The sequence below is a fragment of the Sus scrofa genome, chromosome 1 (assembly GCF_054392235.1).
Source record: "Sus scrofa isolate SSC_HxYL_T2T_F1_AM1 chromosome 1, Sscrofa_HxYL_maternal_Yorkshire_Landrace_v2.0, whole genome shotgun sequence".
NCBI lineage: Eukaryota > Metazoa > Chordata > Mammalia > Artiodactyla > Suidae > Sus > Sus scrofa.
Genome location: NC_139383.1, coordinates 40697353 through 40723910, shown reverse-complemented (window position 1 = coordinate 40723910; position 26558 = coordinate 40697353). Strand labels below are relative to the sequence as shown.

General features: G+C 38.6%; 1 long non-coding RNA gene across 3 annotated transcripts in view; it reads right to left on the bottom strand.

Moving 5' to 3' along the window:
* LOC102158650 (uncharacterized) overlaps nt 1-26558 on the bottom strand; it is a 103396-nt gene that overhangs the window by 66943 nt on the left and 9895 nt on the right. For 2 of the 3 annotated variants that reach the window (XR_014839913.1, XR_014839911.1), the window contains 3 exons: nt 26040-26143; nt 13076-13183; nt 10329-12274 (listed from right to left, as the gene is read on the bottom strand). This is a non-coding gene — a long non-coding RNA (uncharacterized LOC102158650). Of the gene's footprint in view, nt 1-10328; nt 12275-13075; nt 13184-26039; nt 26144-26558 lie in introns of those variants that run through there. The other variant, XR_014839915.1, reaches the window with a different exon arrangement.

Here is a 26558-nt window from a genome sequence, read left to right as displayed (position 1 = left end):
TCTCAGCTAGAATTTTAACTCACTGCATGACCCTGGAAGAGGGACTCCTGCCTCTGTGGGTTTCCTCACAACTCACATGCATCATCCAGGAGGTAAAAGACATGGGATCAGATAACCCAGGAGATTTCTTCCGGCAAACTTTCATTCCAGTTGTAAACTGTTTAAGTAAAGATTTTTACTATCATAAACATATATGTTTATAGAAGCAAAAAAAAAAAAATCATTAATGGTTAGAAAATTCAAGATTGTCAGGAAAGAAAAAAGCCCCCAAATAACTATGTTATTCTTGAGACAAAATATAGGCCCCACGTAGAAAATGCATTAAAAAAAAAAAAAACAAGCTAATTCAATTTCTCTTCCATCTTCCCTCTCCACTAATCCTTCTTCAGTTTTTACCAGGAATGTACGGTATGACCAAAGCTAACAAAAGCAGTTCTCTGCGCATGGATAATTCCTAGCCAGTGATCAAGGGTAAAAAAGCAATGACCATGTATTAAAGGGTCAGAGCTGTGTGTCAGGGGATGGTCCACACTCCCACTGAGAACAAGGCAAAGCTCTTGGACTCTGTGACCCTAAGTCTGTTTCTTTGTAAAGTTCAAAAAGAGACTCAGTGAAGTGCTAAATAACAAACTTATCCACGGGTGCCTGAGAATGGATTTACTCTACAGGAAATTAAATCCAAGGTATTGAGGGCTTGAGCTCATCCTCACTTTTTTAAAAAAATCATTTTCTTACAACATAACCCAAGGCTTATTTTCATTGCACCCCACCCACTTCATTTGTTCTCATGGAACACTGACTTTCTTAAGCCATTGAAACATTAGGTAAAAAAAAAAAAAAAAAAAAAAAAAAGGGTGAATACCATGAACACATGAAGTTATGTTTTTTCTTTGACACAGATTTATTCTGAAAAACAAAACAAAACTAATAACATCAAAACAACAGCAAAAACAAGAGCTCCTGAGACAGAGAACTAAAATATAACAGCACATTACAACCTATTATATGGTTGAAAATCTCCCTGTTTATGGTGAAGTTTAATACTTAATTATATGGACATGCATGCAGCACATTTTTATTACAAAAATTAGAAGTTGTCCAGCTTGTATTTTTACCTCAGAATTGGAAAGATAAAGCCAATAACGCTCCACGCATTAGAGCATAAAACACTGCTGCATAGATTTTACATCATAATTTTTACAGGTTGGCTTGGAAACATTTTTTCTTTTTAGAACAGGTACCTGGCTACAATTTCTCAAAAAATTGGGCAAGAACTGTTAAAAAGGTAGAAGGAAGGGAGGAGGTTAGAGACTGCAAAAATATGTTCCTGTATCAATATATTTTAGCAGAATTTGAGCAATTTTTATAGAAATGAAAAGCAAATATAAAGTAGCTCTAAGTTCAATTATGCCTTAATTTAAAAATTCACAACTTTTTTTTTTCTTTTTAGGGCCGAACCTGTGGAATGGAAGTTCCAGGCTAGGGACTGAATCTGAGCTATAGCTGCTGGCCTACACCACAGCTGCTGCAATGTCCAGATCCCAACCACATCTGTGACCTGCACCGCAGCTTGTGGCAACGTCTGGTCCTTAACCCACTGAGTGAGGTCAGGGATTGAACCCGCATGCTCACAGACACTAGTCAGGTTCTTAACCTGCTAAGCCACATTGGGCATTGCCAATAAATTTTTTTCTTTAATTTTTAATGTGAGATATCATGACATTATTTGTCACTGTTCAAAGTCTTGTTTCTCACTTTAATCCCAGTCTTCTTTTTTCTAATTGCTCTCACATTTCTTTCCCTAATCTTTTCCCCTGGCCTTCGTCTTCCTCCTACCTCTGTTTTCTCCTACAGGCATTAGATGTCAGGGCCCAGCCTCCAATATCCCCATGGGCACTTTAAATGGAAGGCCCTGAGGGGTAACTGTGGGTGGGCAGTAGCAAGGGGAAGCTGGGAAGGCAGCCAGGCTGCAGACTCAGGAGAAAATGAGCTGGATTCAGGCAAGAGAATGTTAAGAGCCCAGAAAAGAAAAGTCAGAGTGACAAGTTGCCCTGTTTCTAGGTGGCTGGCCTGTTCTTACTCCAGTGCCTTTTGAGGTGGCCTGTATTTTCACTTCTAAAAGAGCCCTTAAATTTCTCCAATACCCCTTCTCTTCTTCCTTCTCCTCCTGCTTTTCGTATGTTACAGATTTTGGAAAGTTTATTTCAACCAAAACAAATGGCTATAGATTGAATGTTTCTGTCCCCCTAAATTCATATGTTGAAACCTGATGCCCTAAGTGAGGGTATTTGGAGATGGGCCCTTTAGGAGACCATTAAGTCTTCAGGGCAGATCCTCCAGGAACAAGACTAGTGCCCTTATAAAAGGGATCCCAGAGGGAGTTCCCTAGTGGCTCAGCTGCTTAAAGATTGGGCTTTGTCAGTGCTGTGGCACAGGTTCAATCCCTGGCACAAGAACTTGAGAAAAAAAAAAAAAAAGAGAGAGAGAGAACGAGACCCTTCCACTTGGTGAGGTTACAGCAAAAACGCAGCCATCTGAACTAAGTAGACTCTCACCAGATACTAAGAATTTTAATCTGATATTTAATTTAACCATTACACTGCATCATCTTCTTCTAAGTATGGAAATCAAGGCTCAGGAGAGCTTTGGAATGTGGGTGACAATTTGAACCTCAACTGACCTGACATTCCTCTTTTCTTCCCTTTGTTCCTTCCTTTCTCCCTCCCTCCAACTCCCTTTTTTCTCACCCTCGCTGCTCCCGCCCACCACTGGCAGGATTTAGTGATCACAGGAAAACCCTACCCAAGAGGAAAATCTATGAAATTGATCCCCTAAATCTGAAATAAAAAATAACCATCTCAGCCAAAGGATGTTAACAGTCTTCAGTGATTACTGAAGTTCGGTGAGGCCAAAACAAGGTTAGAAACGAAAACAAAGTAAACAAAGAAAAAAAAAAATTTTTTTTTTTTCAAGTTTAGACTCTTGAGTCCTATGGTGGCAAAATTAAAGAGCAAGTCTATTACTGGACAAGAATAAAACTGAAAGTAAAAGTTGGGAACGGGATAATACATGTGTCCTATTGACAGTACCAGAAACAGAACACTCATAGCCACTTTAGGTAACATATTACCAAGACTCCCTTTACTGATGGTATTGAGCATACATGGTTTACCTTTGCCATTTGCTATCAGTAAAGAGTCACATGAACCTCCCAAAGCAAAATGGGCCAGACCATGGCTTTTCTCTTAAATCAATATTCAATGTGTCTGCAGAGAGGAATGATGGAATTACCTGTTATTAAGCAACAGTTAATATTATTAGGTATTTTGGCTGACTATATCCCTAACTCTATAATCTAAATATTTCTGTCTCAATATTAGAGACTAATATTTCTACCTCAATATTATGTGGCATTACATTAGAACCCCAGTCGTGATGCTCTAAAGCACTGATCCACTTCTCTTGTAGGAGTTCCAGTCTTTCTCAGGGTTCTGTTACCCAAATATTTTGATACTTCTCAGTGCTCAGAAATGGATTCTTCTCTCTCTCTCCCTCTTTTTCCTGCTGAGCAGAACTTCATACAACCCACTCTATCATTCCCTCCCAGAGCCAACCGCTTTACGATATATTCTGGAAGTCCCCCTCCACGGCCCTCCAGAGCCATTGAGGGCACCTGAGGCTGCCATGGCTACTCTTTCCCTGGGGGGACAGTCTAAGGGTCAGGGCCTGACAACCTCATAGACTTCTTATCCTTTACATGTTCATCTTCAGGCTCATTGCTGTTGAATCTTGGGTCTTTGAATCTGCTAAAATAAAGCCATGACTCAGTCACCAGCCTCCACAGATTGAGGTCATTCAAAAAAGACAAAAGGGAAGAAACTATTTCCTTCAGTCAGGAGTGCACTCCCCGACCCCGCACACACCCACACACAACTTGGGCCCCAAGGTTTACAATTCTAGTGTTTTGAGCCCTCAAATTCACCCACATAGCCCATTTTCCCCCTAGTAGACCCATGGTTTCAGGCTGGCTGGGTTAGGTGGAGAATTACTAACCATTCCCAAGTTGACCAGAACCAACCTCATCCATTCCACATTCTCAGTCTCCATCATGCTTTTCCAAAATCGTTCCTTGGTTAGAGCTTCCTTCGTCTTACTATAAATAAGCAGGAGTGTTTTCTATGTCCAAGGCAAGCAATTGTAAACAAAATAGAAACAGCCTACTATTTTAATCATTTGAACCTCAAAGAGAAGGTATAACACCTTCCAAACACTTCTTTTTTTTCTTAGAAAGTTCTTCTACCTCATCTGTATTTATGTATTCAAATGGTTCCATGGAATCAGCCAGGTAGAATCTAAAGTCCAATTAATACATTGTGTGAGGAGTTGCACAACTCCAAATATCTACAGTGTCTGAGCTCTGGCTTCCTACTCAGTCAAAAGCTTATTTTACACCAGTGGCTCACCAAGGACAGGGCAATGGGAATGGCTGTCCTGGGTGCAGGCAGTAAGTGTGTACATTGTCTATGGCATTTTGCTCTTTATTAGCACCAAACACCAGTGATTCAAAACAGTATCAGTGTGAAAATACTCTTCCCAGAAAAAAAAATCTTTTGTTGGTCTAAATTAAGAGTTAGCACGCTTTTTCTGGAAAGGACTAGCTAGCAACAATTTGGGGCTTTGGGGGACATAAAGTATCTGTCACAATTATTCAACCATGGCACTGTAGAGAAAAAGAAGCCATAGACAAAACATAAATGACTGGAAGTGGCTGTGTTCCAATAACATTTTATTTACAAAAATAGGCAGCAGGCAAGATTTGGCTCAGGCTATAGTTTGTCATCTAAATTCTAAATAATTGTTATTCTTATGAATATTAATACTGTATCTGAGCTTAAAATGAGCCTATTATTATGGCTTATCTTTTAGTCAATGTTGGGTTCTATATATAAATTAATGCAGAGAACTTCCAGTTATACAGAGGTGCTGACACACACAGACTACATGACAATTTCTAGAAGTAAATTCTTAACAGTAAGGAATCATTTGTGTTTGCTTCTGCTTAGTTCCAGTCTCAAGCCCCTATGGCTCTATAGATTTTTGTATTTAGACCTAGTTTTAAAATAAACAGTGATCACAGTGATATAAAGAGAAAGACACAGAAGCAGAGTTCCTTTGATTTTATTATGCTATTTCCTCTGTGAACATGCATCCCTGGTGACTCTCTGTGTTCAAATTTCCTCTTCCTATAAGAACACCAGTCAGATTGAATTAGGACCCTTTGTATTGGCCTCATTTTAACTTACTCTCCTCTTTAAAGGCCCTATCTCCGAACCCAGCTATATTCTGAGGCTCCAGGGGTTTAGGGCTTCAATGTTTGAATCTGCAGGGGGGATACAATTCAGCTCATAACATACAGGATAAGTTGAAAATATTATCTTATTTTTTTAAGCCTGAAGGGAAATAGATCCCACTTGTTCATTTTATAGCTGAGGGAACAAAGGTCTTTCCAAGGCAAGCTAGCAGTGAAACCATAGAAACCCATACTTGAGCTTAATACTCTTTTCACTAAAGTTCTTTGTATAAATATTTTTTTCCTATTTTTTCTCCTCTGGCTGCCATTAAAACAGTAACATTGCATTATGTCATTATATTACCTCTTGTAGAAATTTTTTGATTTTGGTTTTTACACATTATTATACATACTTCTGTTACCATATTATGCAGAACAATAAATTTGGAAAAGTCTCCATAAAGGCCTAGAAGCTCAGTTCTTTGATAGAAATGCTGATAGGAACCTGACAGGAAAATTTTGTACAGGGAGCCAATACTTTTCATGATTATAAAAGGCTTTATCCTTCCCATCTGTCCCCCAAATTGCCTTTTAAGGAAATAAAATATATTTGGGATAACTTGAGAAATACTTCTGATTCAAGGAAAAACCAGGCATCATATGTTTTCCATAAAACACAGCCATTTAAGCTCTATTCCAAGAGGGTAGAAATATTTGTGAAAGAAAAATGCAATTACTAAAATCAAAAGAATTGCACAGCAGAAAGACGATTTTTTTTTTTTTCCTGAAAGAGGAGTATTTTAAAATGGAGGGAATTTTTCCTGTAGATTTCTCTGCAAATTTCCCAATTTTTAAAGGCCTCTTAGTAATCATTCTCAAATGAAAAACACACACTGTTATCTGGGTCTGAGGCCAGACAAGTTTGTTTATAAAGACGTCAGAGCACTTCAAAATGCTTGATGCTTATCACATACATAAGCTCCTGTAGTAGGCAGTGGGATGAAGAGAGGCATTTTCCCATAAAACCTACCAGAAATGATCTTGAAAGCATAGCTAAGATTTTTCAGATAAGGAAGAAGAACATGGTGCTTTTTTTTTTTTTTTTTTTTTTCTTTTTTTAAGAGTTAGGGTGATCCTGATTTTGTAGAAGCCTTTTTTTTTTTTTTTTTTTTTTTTTTTTTTCCTTTCCTGTACAAATGTCTGGGATTCACTCTGGAGTTTCAAATGTGTTAATAGAAATGAGCAAAGTGTACTTTAAAAACTAGTGATAACTGGCCAATTCCCCTCTATGTGTCACTCACAATCTAATGACATTTTAGACTCTCAGCCTGGAGTCTGGAGCTACTGGAATTCTGGCCTCAATTTTGTTCTGTTCTTCTCTGTAATCCCCGTGAGGATGGAATAAATTACGGCAGTTAATAATAATTATGGAATATTTTAAAGCACACTAATTAAATCTGCAATAATAGCTGAAATTTGGATTTTTTTTTTTCTTTTGGAAAAATGTCAATGTCTTGGCTGTTTTTCTTCTACTAGATCTATTTGCATCATCCTATTTTCCTGAAGGATTAGCAGTTCGTCGCTGGTAGAAAAATACAAGGAGTTTCCGATTAAAGGAATTTAGAGATAATCTATCCAATCTTCTTGGAGTTGAAGAAATTGAAATGTAAAAAATGGAGGTGATATTCTAATGCCCTGTGACAGTGTCACAGCAAGAACTTGAACCCACATCTGCTAATCCTTCATTGTGTTCTTCCTGTCATGCCATGCAAAAGAGAAGCATTCAAATATGTTCATGATCTTTAAAAGAAAATACAACATCAAGTCTTTTCCAAGGAAGAGTAAAGGATTTTATAGTCTCTCACTTCTCTAATAGAAGTTTCTGTTTTCTTCCTTCTGAAAAGTTGATTCTTACTAGATATAGTTTTGTTTTATTCAAGTATAAGGAAAAAGTAATTTGGAGAGACTCCATGTATTATTTTGTCTGGAGAGCCCCAATGGTCACTCAGACAGAGCTTCAGCCAAAGAAGATTTCAAATGGGGATTGCATTCCGGAGATGGGTTCTCCAGCTTTCCAGATACTTTGAATTTTTTGTCAGTATACTTTAAAGTAATGGATTAAGTTTTGTGAACTGACACACAACAAATTTACTGGAAACTGATTTATAAAGAAAGTCCACTGACTAACTTGTAATGTAAACTAAAACTACCAAGCAGACAAGAGTATTTTGTTTACTAAACAGCAAATAAAAAAGATGCCAAAGTATAATCTTGAGGTTGCTCAGAAGGATTTAACTAGCATCTGGCAAGTTAAACAATTTAAATTGTTAACATCGACAGTATATTGATAATATGATTTTAAACACAGGCTTACTCACAAATTTTAGTTTACATGACATCACGAGGAATTATGGCATGGAGAAACTTCTAAAAAATGTATTTGTGTATATGTGTGTATGACATTAATAGTTAACACACATTCTTATATCTACAAAAGAAAAATGTGCATTGAACTAAGCACATTTCCTTAAATTTGTTACTTGTTATAGTGGCTTTTTATTCTTTTCATCTACGTAAAGAAAACAACATCTATTTTATTTTATTTATTTATTGGCTGCACCCATATCACGCAAAATTTCCTGGGCTAGGGATTAAACCCACACCACAGCTGTCACCAGAGCCACAGGAGTAATAACACCAGATCCTTAACCTACTGAGCCAAGAGAGAATTACAGAAAACATGTATTTTAAAGAAACATTTGGGTATTTGTGGTGGTAATGCCTCAGATTCCTACCTTAATAGTAGATTACTTTGAAATATGTTTTACTCACTTTTAGAATGCTACTATAAATTCTGATTTAATGCTAGGTGATCAGCTCTCTTAGGGACTAATTCTTATCCTTTAATAGATTACTAAAATAGTCATTTACATGTAACTGGAATATGCACTCACTTTTTTTTGTCTTTTAGGGCCACATCAGTGGCATTTGGAGGTTCCAGGCTAGGGGTCCAATCAGAGCTGTAGCCACCCGCCTATGCCACAGCCACAGCAACGTCAGATCCAAGGCACGTCTGCAACCTACACCACAGCTCATGGCAACGCCAGATCCTTAACCCACTGAGCAAGGCCAAGGATCAAACCGGGGTCCTCATGGATGCTAATCAGTTTCGTTAACCACTGAGCCAGGACGGGAACTCCTGCACTCACTTTAAATATTCTCTGTCCATCAAAAATCAATCTTCAAAATCCTCTTAAAAACTCCTTACCTCTTTCAGAAAACCCTGAATGATAAATTCAGTCTAATACTGATTATGCTACTATTATCATTTCAGAACAGATATGTTAATTTTAACTCTACTGATATGCAAGTTAATTTTTTTTTTCTTTTTATGGCCGCACCTGTGCCATATGGAAGTTTCCAGGCCAGGGGTTGAATAGAAGCTACAGGTGCAGCCTACACCACAGCCGTGACAACACCAGAAGCGAGCCCCCTCTGTGATATGTGCCACAGCTTGTGGCAACGCTGGACCGGTAACCCAGTGAGTAAGGCCGGGGATTTAATCTACATCCTCACAGAGACAATATCAGGGCCTTAACCCATTGAGCCCTAATGGGAACTCTTGCATCCACTGATTTAAATTGAAAATGTGGTTTTTGTCCCTGTTATTTAATGATTGTGGTAATCAGCCTCAAAGATGGATCCAAATACCCTCCCTCCCAATATTCGTGATCTTAGGTGTATCCTTCCATAGTGAACACGGCTAAATCCAATAACCAACTAGATATTCCGGGAGACAGACAGTGACTTCTGAGGCGAGGTCATAAAAGACACTGAAATTTCCCCTTGCTCTTTTGAATCACATACTGTGGGGGAAACCACCTGGACACTCAAGACGCTCTATGAAGAGGTTCATAGGGTGATGAACTAAGGCCTTCTGCCACCACCACCTGAGAAAACCATCTTGGGAGAGGATCTTCCAGCCCCAGCTAAGCCTTCAGTGGACTAAGATGACATCTTGATTGCAACTCATGCGAGATCTTGAGCTGGAACCACCCAGTTAAGCTGCTTTCCTTTTCCTGCCGCAACTGTAAATTTGTTATTTTAAGCTACTAAATTTTGCAGGATTCTGCCATGCACAATAAATAATTCTAACACAATAATTTTGTTCTAACATTTAAAACTGCTTAAGATCATAAAAGTTGTTATTTATTTCCCCCTCCCTTTTTTTTTTTTTTTTTTTTTTGCACAATGCTTTAGGCGTAGGAGAAGTAGCAGAATCAGTATACAAGGCTAAAGATAAATGTGATAATTAGTGATCTTGTCTCTGTGATTTGGTGTCATGTTGTTTTCCTCTGTAAATTCACTGATGATAAGAATCACAGCTTACTCCTATGTATCTTCAGTAATCTGAACTAGAATGACAGGTATCAAAATCTAATCTTTTTTTTCCTATAACAGATAACTCCCTGGTAGCTAGCAAAATGTCCACATTTTCTTCTTCATCTCAACTTCTCCACTTTAGGTAATAGTCTATTGGAATTTTAGCAAGCCATGTGAAATTATTTTCAATCCCTCTGTCTGTCTCTCCTGCTTTCTTTCCTTTTCCATCCTTCCTTCTTCAAATAACAAGCTGGGGATGGAGTAGAGGAAAGTTTTTTGACTATTTTTAGCATTGATGAGGAATAGTTCTAAGAGTTTCCTCCTATTTAATTTGGAAAAAAATCTCTTTTTTTGAAAGAATATTTAAGAAAATTGCCTCTATTTTTGATATTTGACTTCTCGTAGTAATTAATTAATCAAAAATATATCTGATGGTGGGATAATCAATGATGAACTAAGATGTGGAGATAAAAATAATGCTGATGGGAAAATAAACAAATTAGAGGGTTTTAATTTAAAACCATTGCTAGTTATGATGAACTGTAATAACTATTTTGCAAATATCAGAGCTGTTTTCATCTATAGTAAATGTTTTATTATTCAGAAGGTGTATCAGTCAGTGTTCTCCAAAGAATTAGAACAAGTAGACAACATATATATGCAAATAAAGAGATTTATTTCAAGGAATTTGCTTTTGCTATTGTGAGGGCTAGCAAGTACAAAAGTTGTAAGACAGGTCTGCAGGCTGGAAACATCAGGAGTTGGTTCTGAGGTCTTTGGGCAAAATTTCATCTTTCCCAGAGAAACCTCAGTATTCGCTTTTAAAGCCTCTCAGCTGTTTGGACAGGCCCACCCCCATTATGGAGAGTAATCTCCTTTATTTAAAGGCAGCTGACTATAAATGCTAACTACATCTATAAAATACCTTTGCAGTAAAACCTAGATTAGTGTTTGACTGAATAACTGGGAACTATTGCCTAGCCAAGTGGAAACATAAAACCATCCATCCTAGAAAGTATGAATTCAGAGTTAACTATACAGTTCCCATTAATACTAGGAATTAAAAATGCCCCAAACAAGATTATCATAATAAAAAATGCTTCTAAAAACACTTAAAGTCAACTACACATTGATTTTTGTTGTTAAAGACTGAAATCCTTTTTTCAATAGTGAACTGGTTTAATTCTTAGCACTGTACCTGAAAAGAGGTCCTATACCTTCAAAGATTTCCAACTTTTAACATTATACTCCTTCTATTTCTCTGAATAAAATGAGTAAGACCTTTTCTCATATAATCTTGAGTGAGAAGAAGAAAATTGAAGCTTGCACAGTCCCCATTACACCCACAATTTTTCCTTTTTATCTGTTGCAGATTCTCTACCAGTGAAAATGTTAGGTTTAATTTAATCTGAAACAGATGTTTCAGGCAGATGCTCAAAGTTCAAAGACATTATGTACACAATTGTAAAAATTTTCATTTTCAGACAACAAGAGTAAAGCAGTCTAAGTGTAGCATGCAGAGGGATTCAAATTACATCCTTGTATTTTATTTAAGAATCTACCTAATATAATGCTTCCTAGCAGCTAAGGAAACAATTCTGTCACTTCTCAAGGCCTAGAAAAGCCAGTGCCAGGTCCCTGGGGAGGCTGCCTTTTGTCATCTCTCCAGATCTGCCAATTGTTTATCTCAGGGCAGAGATGTTTACCCTGCCTCCAAATAAACGTCGCTGATCTTTACTGTAAGCAACATTAACAACAAAAATCACCCATGGTTACTGAACCAATTACATCTTTCAAAGTACAAGCATTGGTTACCTGCTCTTACAATAGACTGCCAAAACATACTAGAAAGATTTTCTATCTCTTGTAAATATTTCCAAAACCACCTAAAATTCAACTGAGAATTCTGAGCACTTGCTCTCCTGGGATGTGAATTTTTGTCACCTGCTGGGCAGATGTGTTATCACTTGATTCTATCATTTATTAGTAACAGAATTGCCTGATGCGTGAAGCATTTCTGAAAGAGTGAATCAGTTCTAAAGAAAACACTAATGGAAAGGCAGTATTTTTATAGTAGATTCTCTGCTCAAGTGTAAATAAATTTAGATATGCATGATAACTTTTGATAAGCTAACAAACATTGGTACTTCTTTAACACATCTTTTTTTTTTTTTAATTCAAAAATTCTGGATGGAAATTAGGCTATTTTTACTCTTCAAAAAAGTTACCGTTTGTGGCTCAGCAGTAGCAAACCTGACTAGTATCCTTGAGGATCTGGGCTCCATTCCTGGCTATATTCAGTGGGTTAAGGATCTGGCGTTTTGCCTTGAGCTGTGGTGTAGGTCACAGACGTGGCCCAGATCTGGTGTTGCTGTGACTGGCAGCTGCAGCTCAGATTTCAGCCCCTATCCTGTGAACCTGCATATGCTGTGAGTGTGGCCCTAAAAAAAGCAAAAAAAAAAAAAAAAAAAAAAAAAAAGTTACATTAATGACCATTGATAAAAGATTGAAAATGCTGAGGTTTTAGGTTTGGCATTGCCACTGATTAATTAGAAGATCATAAGGAAGATACTTCACCCCTCTGGGCCTCAATTTCTTCCCCTGAAAAAGAGAAAAGTGCATGGGGGCAGGTTAAGATGTGACTGCCAGTTTGACCTGTGAGCTGGACTTGGGCATTTGGAGCCTGCTCACCTCGGTGCTGTCCTTGCTTGCCCTCTTCATACCAGAAGCTACCCAAGGACATAGTCTTGAGATAGTAATGTGGTATTGAGAACATCTGGATTGTTCAAGTGACTTAACCCAGTGTAAGCGTCTACATAAACTTTTAAGATTTGGTGAGTGGGGGAGTTCCCGTCGTGGCGCAGTGGTTAACGAATCCGACTAGGAACCATGAGGTTGCGGGTTCGGTCCCTGCCCTTGCTCAGTGGGTTAACGATCCGGCGCTGCCGTGAGCTGTGGTGTAGGTCGCAGATGCGGCTCGGATCCCGCGTTGCTGTGGCTCTGGCATAGGCCGGTGGCTACAGCTCCGATTAGACCCCTAGCCTGGGAACCTCCATATGCCGCGGGAGCGGCCCAAGAAATAGCAACAACAACAACAAAAAGACAAAAGACAAAAAAAAAAAAAAAAAATAAGGATTTGGTGAGTGGGGGCTAGATCTAGTCATCCTGGGCTGCCCAACATAAGCTTCATAAATTCAGCTCCCTTGCTTATTAAACTTGTCACCTACCAATGTAGAGTTGGTCTGCCTCTTTTCTTTGCTCTCTCCCTGCCCTCTGTATACTGGGTTGGTTTCAGGTGACACCTGGGACGCTCCCAAGGAGGTTGCCACCCAACAAAGTAGGACTGCAGAGGTAGCTCCAAGACTTGTGTGGTACATGGATAAAATGAAAAACAAAAGTTACCTGGGGGCTCAGCTGGTTAAGGATCTTGCATTGTTACTGCCACGGCTCGGGTCACTGCTGTAGTGCAAACTGGATCCCTGGCCCAGGAACGTCAATATGCTATTGGTCCTGTTTAAAAAAAAAAAAAAAAAAAAAAAAAAAAAAAAAAAAAAAAAAAGGTAAGTGCAACCAAGTTCCCTGGTGGCTCATGGATTAAGGATTCAAGTTGTTACTTCTGTAGGTCAGGTCCCTGCCCTGGTACAGGTTTAATCCCTGCCTCGGGAATCTCTGCACGCCAGGCACAGCCAAAAAAAAAAGATATGGCTTGGGGTTCTCTTGTGGCACAGCTAAGAATCTGGCCTTGTCACTGCAGGCACACAGACTTTAAGGGAACCTGGGAATACAAGATTCTCAAGTACATTGACCCCAAAGTCCCCACTGGAAGTTTCAGAGTGCTACTTCTTGCCAGTTAGGTCCCTGAAGGACTGGGTTGAAAACTCATCCTTCCCTGCAATACCCTTGTATAAGGCCTAGGTTTTAACCTCAGCTTTTCGTGCTTCAGGCTACAGAAATGAGTGTACATGATGCCAAGGCCTTCTGGGTTTCACATTTCACTTGTGTTGGTAATTAATTGTCCAGGACATTTTCTTTCTCTAATGTTTCAGTAGCTTCTGGCAACAACCATTTGATTCCATGATCCTTATAATTATGACTTGCTCCTGAACCTCTCAAACACCTGAGCTATTTTCAGTATCAGTACATTTCCTTCAACTTGTATCCCATTCCAACTGCATTGTGCAGCATGCTGGAGGCTCTCTGAACTCCACCTGATAGCAGCGAGGGGTCCTCATTGCTACTGGATGAAGGTTGATTCAACTCCAAAATCCCATTTTATTTTATTTTTTGTCTTTTTTTTTTTTTAGGGCCGCCCCCACATCATATGGTGGTTTCCAGGCTAGGGGTTGAATCTGACCTGCAGCTGCAGGCCTGCACCACAGCCACAGCAACGCCAGATCCGAGCCACCTCTGTGACCTACACCACAGCTCATGGCAACACCAGATCCTTAACCCACTGAGAGAGGCCAGGGATCGAACCTGCATCCTCATGGATACTAGTCAGATTTGTTTCTGCTGAGCCACGATGGGAACTCCCCCAAATCCCATCTTAAAACTCATTCCTAGAGCCAACTCTCTGAGATGAGTTTCCTGGGGGAATAGGCGCTGGTAGAAATTTAAGTGCAGGAACAATAGCTCTAAAGGAAAGAGCGAAGCAAGACTGGGGAGAGGGACACCTAAATGTGATGCAGTTTCCACAGAGGCTCTCACTCCATCCCTGGTTGAGGCAAAGGGGTCTGTGCATTTACACTTCAGTGTCTGACAGTCACTGAATGTGAGCACCATCACCTCTGGAAAGGCAGCTCTCTCAGTTAGGGGAGGCCCATGCCTGGGGAGGAACATAGCTGTGAGCCATCAGTAGGCAATAATCCCAGCAGCTAAGAGATTGAGTACTTCAGCCTGAAATAAGAATCTCTACTTAGTGACCCAATCACGTCTTTCTTTTTTTTTTTTAATTTATTTTTTACACATCTTTCAATGGAAATTCTTGGCTTCCTGCCTCTTGTATAGGTTGCCAAAAGATGTTAGCATTTTTAACTTCTGTTACTACACTATCCATTACAAATAAATTTTGAATTATAGCCTAAAAATGCTTATATTTATTATCTTCTTCAGACTCAGTCCTTTATTTATCTTGTATTCAATACCTGTCTAAACATTAGCTAATGAGTACTCATCAAGCACTGGACTGGTAATGGGACCACAGCAACACATGTAACAGGCAAGTTCCTTCCTTCATGGAATTTACATATTTGTGAGTAGGACAGGCAATAAACCACACATTAATTTACTTAGCTAATATTTGAATTAAGCATCTCCTGTTTTTGATCGATCCTATTTTAAGTACTAATGAAATCACAGTGAGAAAGACAAAAAATATCCCTACTCTCAAAGATCTAACATATCAGTGGGAAAGATGGAAAACTTATAAGTCAGTAAATGAAAGAACAGTATTATTTCAGATAGTGATAGTCACTATGGAAGAAAGAACACATAATAACGTGATGGAAAGTGACAGAGAGTGGAGGGTGGCCAAGAAGGGCTTGCCTGGCAAGTGGCATTTGAGATAAGACCTGAATGATGAAAGCAAACGAGTCATGTGAAAGCCAGAGGGACATGTGCTCAAGCAGAGGCAACAAGCGAATGCCCTTAAGAGAAACAGAAGAAGGTCAACAGAAGTATGGCTTTGCAGAGTGAGGAGGGAGGGTAGATAAACGGTGACGTTAGAGAAATGGGCAGGTCTTGCAGGCCATGGTAAGGAGTTCAGATCTCCCTCTAAGTGATGGGGAAGACATCAGAGGCTTTTTAAAAATAGGTACATGAAGAATCTGAGTTAGGTTTTTCTAGAAAAGATTATTATGACTATTATGAAAAAATTGAATATGTGAAATTAGATGTAGAAGCAGGGACAATTGCAGATTAAACTGGTGATGCTGGTAACTAGATAGCATCTTGACAGGAAGAGATGGAGATGAATAAACATGTACTGAGTGCATTTTGGAGACAGAGGTGACTAGCTGATGGATCAAGCACAGGACTGAGGGAAAGAGAAGAATAAAGAATGATGACACTTTTGTTTGACCATATACTAGACAAATAAATGAGATAAAAGTGGGAAGAGCAATGAGAATGACGTGTTAGGGAATAATGGGTGAGCATCTTTATAAGGAGATAGAATGGTTGTGAAAGGCTCCTTGTGAAGGTATGGTTTGAACAGAGATGGAAGATGTGAGAATGAGTTGGCCAGTGAAGGCACAGGGGCAGGGTGAATAGTCCAAAAGGCTACTGACACCATGATGAAGGCTTAATATAAACAGGAGCCCATTATGGCTGGACCACAGTGAGGGAAATGGTGTGAGATATGGATGGAGAGGGAAGCATGAACCGTAAAGTAGCTGCTCAGGAGTTTTTTTTCCTAGACTTGTATTTAAATCAGCAAATTCACTGATTATATAAAAAGGAGTGCATTAGAACTGGAAGAAGACCAGTATGGCTGTTGGCAGGGTGAAATTTTTATAACTCCTCATATTTGGCAAAGCTGGTTTGTTTTACCACTTATTTCCTAGGGCCACTTTGAGATCCTTTAATTGTGCTTCAAGATTCCATATGAATGAGTAAATGAAAAATTCATTTGTGGCTTTTAGTTTTAAATTTAGAATTAATTTTTGGCAGGTTTACTAACACTAATAATACAGAACATGTGTAATGTGCAAAATGTTCTCTATTTCCAACATTTTTGTAAGGCAACGCAAATATTATTATGCTCATTTTATCAATGAGTTAAAGTGAGCCATGGAGCAGTTTAGCGGACTTGGCCAAAATGAATTTCCAAGTAAAGGAGGAGTTGGGATTAGAATTCAGTTCCCTTGTTTCTTTGTGCGGAATCCTGTCTAAAAGACCCCTTCTTGTCTGTAAATGATGAATCATCACAGAGAATAATGGTTAGCAAAACAAAATTTCAGAGTTTCAACTTATATGAGCAAAATTACAGAAAGAAGCTGCAAAATGGTGAGGAGGAAGCAAAAAAATTCAAAAACTGAAAGTGGACTATTGCTTAAGACTTTCTTCTCCTATTTCTAGTCTTTCCCTTTCCTGTAAAATGCTGATTTTTCTAAGATCAAGGAAAAAAAAAAATCTAACTGCTGGTCTCTCACTCACACCTACTTTACAACTGGCGAAGCTGGTCCTTACGTCTTTCTTATTATACTCTTTCCTTCTTAACCCTGTGGATTGACTTTGGATTTTTTTTTTTTTAAAGAAAACTTTTAGATCTTCAGCATTGGGGCATCAGGGATGATAGGAACAGTATCATTTGAGCATTCTGTACAGGGTACTGTGTGTTGTGTGAATACATGGGAAACATTTTTCATAAGGTGATATAGCTTTTTTTTTTTTTTTTTTAAACACAGGCAGTTACAAAAGGGCAGTGACTGCTTATTGCTAGTTCGTTAGCTAATAAATGCCTGTTCAAAGAATATAGGCACTGTATCTGAAGTTGAGTTTCAACATGTTCAAGTGGGTATGTGTGGGTTTGGAAGTTTATGTTCATCATAGATTGTGGGGGATTTGATAAAAAGGAGTGTAGGCAGAGACTAAAGCATGTACCAACAATTGAAAATTTTTCTACTTGCTTTGAAATAAGTTAAAAAAAACAACCTGAAACTGAGTTGAATAATTCTGCATACTTCTGCTGCAAGAATAGTAGATGTTTGTGTATTAATTGGCCCATCTGGCAGCTAAGGTGTGAGACCCTTACTTCAAAGTAATCCAGTGCCTTGAAAATGTGTTATTTGTTCATATATTGGAAAAGTCACCCAACTCTTCTCAACGTTTCATTTAGGTATACACAGGTTCTTCTGCAGTATAAATTTTGGGGCCATGTATGGATAATCACAAGATTCTCTATAAGTTCTTTAGTTTCTTCATCCGAAATAAAAGGCTATATTTCTTCTTTATCTTGACAGTCAATTAACTGTTACTATTAGATGGAATAATCTCAAATTAATTATAAAAAAGATTAGTCAGAAGATTTAGCTCTGAAACTGAATTTTAATACCATAGGCAGAAAATCTAGGTGTGTGTTTAAAATATCTTAATTCTAATAATCTAAAATATTAATAATAATGCATAATAATAATTACTAAATAGCATATGGTTATATATTTTAAATGTCTATTTGATGTGGTTGAGACAAACTCTAAGATGAAAGCCAACAACCTTTCATTTCTTTGTTCTTCTCCCAAAACCCTCCCCATTGATCACAGCCACTCACCTGCCACTCATCTACATGGGGCATCCTGCAAAGACATGTTGGAAAATGTCTTTCCTTTGAAGGATATACAGTTTCACATGCTATATATCTTATTACCCCTCTCCACTTCTCTGCTTCATGAGTGGTAAAATCACACTGCATATTTTGTTATGCCAGACTGTGAAAAATAGCTATCTGTTAAAATCAGCATTTCTTACACACAAGTTTTTTTCAAAGAGAAATAGCATTTTTGTCAGGCTGGGTTTTATTTAGGGAGAAAGAATCTAAAAAAATTATCAGATACAGATACGCTGAGTAACTATTAGAAGCAATTTTCTCTTTGCGCACATGTCTCTGTTATATCATATGCACATTATACCTGCATTTGTATTCTTTATCATTCCCTGCTTTGAAGACTGAAATATTTTGCATAATTCATTTCTGTCCAATAACTATCTCAAAATATACTTTACAAAACATAGAAATGAGCTTCAACACTCTGCAGTGATGCTCCTGGAAATCGTCTGGAACATCACTAAGAATATTGTCAGAATTTGGATTTCCCATTGTGGCCCAGAGGAAACGAATCTGACTAGGAACAATGAGGTTACAGGTTCTATCACTGGCCTCACTCAGTGGGTTAAGGATCCGGTGTTGCTGTGAGCTGTGGTGTAGGTCGCAGATGCGGCTTGGATCCCAAGTTGCTGTGGTTGTGGTGTAGGCTGGCAGCTGTAGCTCCAATTGGACTGGGAACCTCTATATGCCACGGGTACAGCACTAAAAAGCAAAAAAAAAAAAGAATATTGTCAAAATTTGAAGAGAGATTTGTTCTAGGCGTGCCATAAAATGTAAAAATTAAATTTCTTTCACAAACTCAAAACCAAAACATCGGATAACCTTTCTGTGTTTTGGACCCAACATGTCTGTGTCTATTTGGATGAAAACTGTTGAATGCACATTTTTTGGTGAACTGTCAACAGCAAAGTATGAAAACAGATGTGTTTCTGCTCTTTCCATTATTAGGGAAATAAAAGCAGCTGTGCTAGGCCTGTGTATGAGGGAACCTCTCAGTGAGGCTGTCACACTGTGGGAGTTGGGAAACCTGGCAGTGTAGCCCAGGATATACATCATGAACACCTTCAAACAAGGCCACTGAGGACAATTCCTGGTCACTGTTCAGCACCTCACTCCTTTCTGGAGTTGTTATTGCTGTTTTTCTGGTACCAGAGTTCTGTGTGGAATGTATGCTAAAGTGAAGTAAGGTTGTTATGGCCTTAGTTTGCATAAGTGTCTTTATGGAAGAATCAAGGTTGTTTCAGAACCTCACTTGTCAGAATTTGAGATTCTGTCATTTAAAGAGTGAATATAGGAGTTCCCGTTATGGCCCAGGGGGTTAAGAAGCCAACTGCCGTGGCTCAGGTTGCTGTGGAGACATGGGTTCGATACCCTGTCCATGGCAGAGGGTTAAAGGATCTGGGATTGGCACAGCTGCAGCGTGGGTCACAGATGTGGCTGTGATTCAGTCCCTGGCCTTGGAACTTCCACATGCCCCTGGTGCGGCTATTAAAAAAATGGGGGGAGAGGAGTGAATTATGTAACATCACATTTGGGGGTGACAAGTACAAACTAATTCTAGTACTTTGATATAATTCTGCTAAGACAGTCTGAACAAGGAAGACCAAATTTACCTTTTCTAGACAGGATGCACACAGTGGGGAAAAACCCAGTATGTTTAGTGAAAAATAAATACAAGTGTAAAAAGTCCTTTCTGCATTTAAAGACCTGACAGTAACCAGATGGTAGTTTTTTTTGCATTGAATTGGTGGTTTTTGTGCAGAAGGGCTATTTTTGGTCAGTTTGGGAAATTCGTCACAGAAGTTTGTTTGTTTCAGGCTTTCTCTTCCTTCTGTTGGAGTCTGATGTCTGTGTCTTTGCATGAGTGTTTGTATTCTTGTGTGTGTGTTTGTGTAGAGGTCTGTGTAAGTGTGTAGAGCAAATACTTGTATGTGTGGTGATAATTCACTCTGCCTTTATATAGAGCAGAAATTATTCCTTGGCAAGGAGAACGAAGACAAAATTAGAGAACGAAGAAATCTGATTTCTTTGGGTTGATCTGGTGTTTGAACTGATGTTATATGGTTGATCAGGGTAAGAAAAGATTAAAATGAAGACACTGATAAAAGAGAGCTGTGACATACTTAACTGTATACAAATTTTCTTTTTAAAAAAAATTTAGCATTAATTTTATATTGGAATAGAGTTGATTTACAATGATGTGTTAGTTTCAGGTGATAGCAAAGTGATTCAGTTATGCATATACATATATCCTTTCTTTTTCAGCTTTTTTTCGCATATAGGTTATCACAGAATATTGAGTACAATTCCCTGTGCTATACAGTAGGTCCTTGTAGATTATCTGTTTCATATATAGTAGTGCATATACGTTAATCCCAAACTCCTAATTTATGGCTCCCCTCCATCTTTCCCCTTTGGTAACCATAAGTTTATACGATTGACTAAGCACTGCATTGATTGATAGTATCTTGTAAAATTTTCTTGAGGGGAGGAATAAGGTCAAGAATGAACATGATAAAAATATTAAACATTAAAATTAAAAAATTAAAAAAAGAAGGAACATGATTTTTTTTTCTTTTTATGGCCACACCCACTGCATATGGATGTTCCTGGGGCCAGGGGTCATATAGCAGATGCAGCTGCTGGCCTATGCCATAGTCACAGCAATGTGGGATCCAAGCCACATCTGTGACCTTTGCTGCAGCTTGCAGCAACATTAGATCCTTAACCCACTGATCCAGGTCAGGGATTGAACCTGCATCGTTATGGACACTATGTCAGGTTCTAAACCCACTGAACCACAGTGGGAATTCCAAGAAGGAACATGATTTAAAATGGGCTAGAGATCATCAGACAAACACGCATTTAAGAAAGTGTATCTTCTGATTTAAAATAAAGATGCTGTGGAATTCTCTTTGGTGCCGTGGGTTAAGGATCAGGTGTTGTCACTGCAGCGGCTTGAGTCACTGCTGTGCCTTGGGTTCGATCCCTGGCCTGGGAATGCCCACATGCCATGGCCAAAAACTTGAAAAAATAAAATAAAGATGCAGTGCTTTCTTTAAGTATCTGTATGAAAGAAACTCAGCGCTGTAGCCTTAAAATCTCCAGGTCACAAAAACAGCTGCAGGTGTTTCTATTAAGAAATGAAATTCTGTGGTGTCTTAGCATTCATTTTCACAAACTGCCTGTGTGCCAGAATCTCCTAAAATTTGATTCGTTCCCTCTCTCATTATAGATTTCAGAAGACTCAAATCATGAAGTAGTTTTAAAAAAAGAATGAGGAAGAAGAGAAAATTGAGGTATAAGTTCCAAAAAGCCTTGGCGTAAACCCTGAAACTCCTGCCCACACAAGCCATTGTGGAGAGCTCCCCAGAAAATCTTTTTTCCCAGGTGAAATATTTTTGGTTTGGCAAGTTCAGCTCATAAGTTAATTTTTATTTTCATAATGCTCCTTTTTTGTTTCTCCTCTCTCTCTCTCTTTTTTGCTCTCATTCTCTTTTTCCTTTTACTTCTGGTTTTCAAATAGTATTACTAGTGGCTTGTGTTTGACCAAGCACAGATAAGCTTATGAGAAAATAGTTTAAACATTACCATCACAGAATGGTTGCTAGAGATGATCCTTCAAATGTGTAGGATGTGTGATGAACTGTCAGAGAAGTATTATTTAAAAATTAGTACAGATTTAGTCAAATCCTATTTTTTAAAACCTCAGTCTTTGAAAATAACTGTGTCCAGGTTGACCTGGCTAAATATTCTGAACGGATTACAGGTTGAATGGGGAGCCAGGGAGCTCCATTCTGTAAGAGCAGGAGGTAAAGGCAGAAGCCAAGGGAGAGTAGGCAGGCCAGGCTCCACCTTCTCCAGGGTGATAAGAGATATGTGAGGGACTGCACTCTCACCCCAGAGCAGGGCCTGCTGGGATCAACCTTTAGGTCTTTCTCTTGCTCACTCTTTTGCCTTCCTGCCTTCTCCCAGGATATTTCATCCCCATTTCTTTGGGCTTGATTTAAATCTTGTGTAAGTGCTGAGAGTGTGAAGAGAGCGGTTGATTCCATAGCTCCTTCACTCCCAACTCCTTTACACTCAGCTGCAAAATTAAGTCTGTTAAGTAAAAGATCCCTCAACTTTCTTTTCCCAATTCTGATCCACCGGTTTGCACGCGCACCTTCCAGTCTCAGAGGATGAGCCCTCCCTCATGATCAAGGTCCCCTTCTCTACCATGCTTGCGATTCCTCCCTTTGTGGAGCGGGCCCTCCCTCCACCCATTATCTCACCCCATCTTCCCCTAAAAATATCATCCCAGCATTTTCCTGTTCTTTCCTACTCACATCCCCCATTTGCTCTTCAACCTACTACAATCTGGCCTTCTCCATCCCCCAGAGCAAGGCGTTTACATCACTTCCTTGATTCTCATCTTGCTTCTCTGACTGTCCTTCCTGGTTTCTTGAGGGGCCTCTTTATTTCTGCCTTCCTCTAAAATTTTGATGATCCCCAAATTTTCTTCTCACTGTATTTACATTATCTTAGAGATATCCATTTTATTTCAAAATTTTAAGTATCATCTGTTCACTAAAGACTCCTCGACAAATTTCTCCAGGATGCTCTGAACTTGAGAAAAAGCATCTTATATTTCCCTCCTCTGGAGTTCATAAGACTCTTTTATTATAATACCTCTCAATAGAATCAGTCTCCTTTTCCTTCTCCTCATGATTTCTGGACATTGCCCTCTTCCTTTCTCTCTCTCACACTATTACAACCAAACCACACTGAGAACTACAGATTTGTTTATTAAATATTTCTTGACCTTTTTATCACTCTCTCATCATCTCTTGTCTGGATTCCTATGATAACCTTCTCTTTTTTGTGGTTTTTATTTTATTTATTTATTTATTTTTAATTTTTTATTATGATTGATTTGCAATGTTCTGTCGATTTCAGTTGTAAAGCAAAGTGACCCAGTCTCATATATGTATGTATATTTATATATACACACACATATATATATATTCTTTTTCTCACGTTATCCTCCATCATGTCCCATTACAAGTGATTAGATATATAGTTCCCTGAGCTGTAAAGCAGGATCTTATTGCCTGTCCACTCCAAATGCAAGAGTTTTCATCTACTAGCCCCAGATCCCCAATCCATCCCACTTTCTCCCCCTCCATGAACCTTCTAAATGGTGTTCTCATCTCAAAATTTTTGTTTCTTAAATCCACCCTTCACACTGGTATTAGAATGGAGTATCAAAAAAATCTCTTTTGCAACCACCCTATTCAATATTCAAATGGCTCCTCTTGACTTAATGTATAAATTTTCCATCATCTGGCTTCTGCTACATGTTCAGTCTTATTCCCAGTCTCAGTTTGTTTGCCAAGGTTTCTTTTCATTCACTGAATTTCTCTTTCCTTCATGGCCTTTCCTGCTGTTTCCTCTAGCTGAGTCCTCCTTCCCTCATATCTTCATCTAACTTCTGCTCACCTTTCAAGATGTCACCTTCTATACATGCCTTCAATATCCCCTCAAGTCTGTCAACCTCATGAATGGGTAATGTTTATGCTGATGACTTGGGGGCCTCAGAATCTCTGCTAGATATTGAAAGCCAGCCAAATGGTAAAGGTCAGATTAAGAGCACTGGTTTCTCAAAAAAAAAAAAAAAAAAAAATCAGATCTGGCATTGCTGTGCCTGTGGCATAGGTTGGCAGCTATACTCCAATTTGAGCCCTAGCCTGAGAACTTCCATATGCTACAGGTGCAGTCCTAAAAACAAACAAACAAACAAATAAAAATTTTAAAAAGAGCACTGCTTTTTCATCCAGGATAATTGTTCCAAATAGCTTTGAAGGTAGTATATCCATCATGTTGAGAAGATGGGGTAGGAGAGTAGAACACAGAAACCAGTAAATAAAAACCCAGTGATCTCAGGTTTTAAAATTATGTCCAAACTTTGATTGTGGTTACTCCCAAATGGAATTGAGTAGGAACAACAATATTGGAAACCTACCAAATTTTTGAGGACATTGCACTTCCAAAGAAGCTACCAGCTAAAACAAATGAAGTCAGATTACAAAAGCAAGGCAGCCTTCAGACATCTTCAGAGGTGGCCAGAGAGGACACTAGAAATAAGCTTCCCTATGGGCAAAGTCAAGGGATCCTCGTAGAGAGAATATTCAGGGCAGTCAGACTGGCCATTTAAGGTACTTAAAGGTAGGTAGTCTTTGCAATTCTTACCACTAGCCCGTGATAATCTCTATAGACTGATAACTGTCCAGTGTTTCCTATTTTTTTTTTCCTTGTTTAACATTAGAGACTTAATGACAATTATCTCAGTCCTATCCCACCATTATAAATTTGGTATGGAGGGGCACATAACTTATCTATTTGATGGTTGTCACATACTGAATGAGACTTAGAGAGGGCTTGAATGTGCTCTATGAAAAGAGTACCACAGATATCTGGGTAGGTGAAAGGGTGGGCTGTGGGAAAGTTAATTGACCCCCCATATGTGTCCTCCTCCTCCACATTAATGGAATTTTAACTTTTACAAGGCCATTCAAAGCAAAGAGTGCATTGTCTAGTTTCCCCTGCATCTGATCATGGTTACATGATTGAGTTCTGGCTTTTAGAGCAGAAAGAGCATGTTCTTGGATTTTCCCTTAATGGGATGTCCTCGCCTTACTCCCTTTGCCTTTTCCAGGAATAGAGACCAGGGGGGTTGGTCCAGCCATTGAACATAAGATGGAAGCCACATGTCATAAAGGTTAGAACAATGAAATAAAAGGAGCCTTTGTTCTTGGTACTTGAGCAGTCACCAGGCAAGCCAAGTATCTCATTTAGGGGCTCTTTCTATCTCAGCACCAAACTAATAGGATAACTAATATAAATTATATGAAGAGAAATTTTACAAAAATGTCCTTATAATTAACATAATTAATTCAATTTTATGATTAAATCATGTGTTTATTGGGAAAGTTTTTTTCAATTTTTTTCAAAAGTAGTTCCAAATCACCCTGGAATCTACAATAGCAAAGTCATACTTGCATAGCTATTTTTTCTCTTTTCCCATCTATAGTTTACTTGAAAGTTGGAGTGGGATATGGGATGGAAATGGGGCACACTTGGAGGATATATGAAAATGAATTATCAGTTTCTACCCTCCTTTCTTCGCCTATGTATTAATTATGCCTCATTTAGTATTGAGATACTAGGTATTTCTATCACTGTCTATTTTGGTGAATATTCATATATAATGATCAAAAATCCCCAAGAGATTAATTTCAAGTAGCGTCAAATGACAAAAGGTAAATTTGAGAAATCTAGGTAAAGGGTAATAGTAAGCACATTTATGAGAGAGATAGAACATTGAAAGTCAGGATTTCCTTGGTCATAGCATTCTAGAAAATTCTAAAGCCCATTTCATTTAAGCCTGGTGGATATATTGCCAGGTAATCCAGTATTTCTCTTCTCCTTATCTGTGTCCTGTCCTTTCCTGGCCTGGGAGATTATTTTAGATTTTCTGCATAGCCTCTGGAGCCATCACATGTACCCTTATAGAAAAGAGGGAGAGGGAGATTTAGCACACAGAAAAGATGATGCGACAACAGAAGCAGAGAGTGACGGGATATAGCATTAACCCCAAGAACGCTAATGAAAGCTGGCAGCCCCCAGGAGGCAAAAGACACCAGGAATGGATTCTCCCTCAAATCTCTGGAAGGAGCATGGTCCCGACCACACCTTGATTTTGAACTCTGGACTCTAGAACTGTGAGAGAATTAAATTTGTGTTGTTTTAAGTCACCAGGGCTATGGTAAAATTTTTTTTTTTCATGGCAACCACAGGAAATTAACACAGTAGGTAAGTTATAACTGTTTAATATACATTGATTTGTCTTTTTTTTTCTTATATAGGTGTATATACCAAGATTACTCATTCATTCACTCCTATATTCACCCAGTAACTACAGTTCTTTTCTGGTGATTGACTCTGTGTATGTGTGTGTGTGTGTGTGTGGGTGTGTGTGTACGTGTGTGTAGTCATGCTGACCTTGTCTTTTCAGTATTTAAACAGACAGCCTGATCCTATGGTGACCTTTTCTTCTTGCTTTATTCTTTCCTGCTCTTCATGACTTCAGCCTTTCTAGGCTATTTCTATCAAAAAAAAAAAAAAAAAAACCCAAGTTATGAGTAAGTTAATTACTTGAAGTAGTTTCATCTGTTAGTGCTGTTATTTGCTGATACATGCAAGCATAATTATTACTCCACCTGGCCTGGCAGTGTGACAGATATTTGAGGGATGAAAGGTTTAACAATGTATTTTATTCTTCTAAGCATTGCTCAGACCTTTATGAGGGTCATATTCATGACAAATAGACCATATGTTTAAAGGAAGTAAACAACTGAGATTTAGAAGTCAGCAAGCTGGTCTACAGACAGGGAGCCAAAGCCTCTCCTGCCGTTAGCCTGTGTTCTACTGGAGGAGACACACAAGAGAGGTATGGATAATACTTGACAGGTGTTAAGCCTACGTGTTTTTACCCCTCTCCTCCATAAACCACGTCCTATC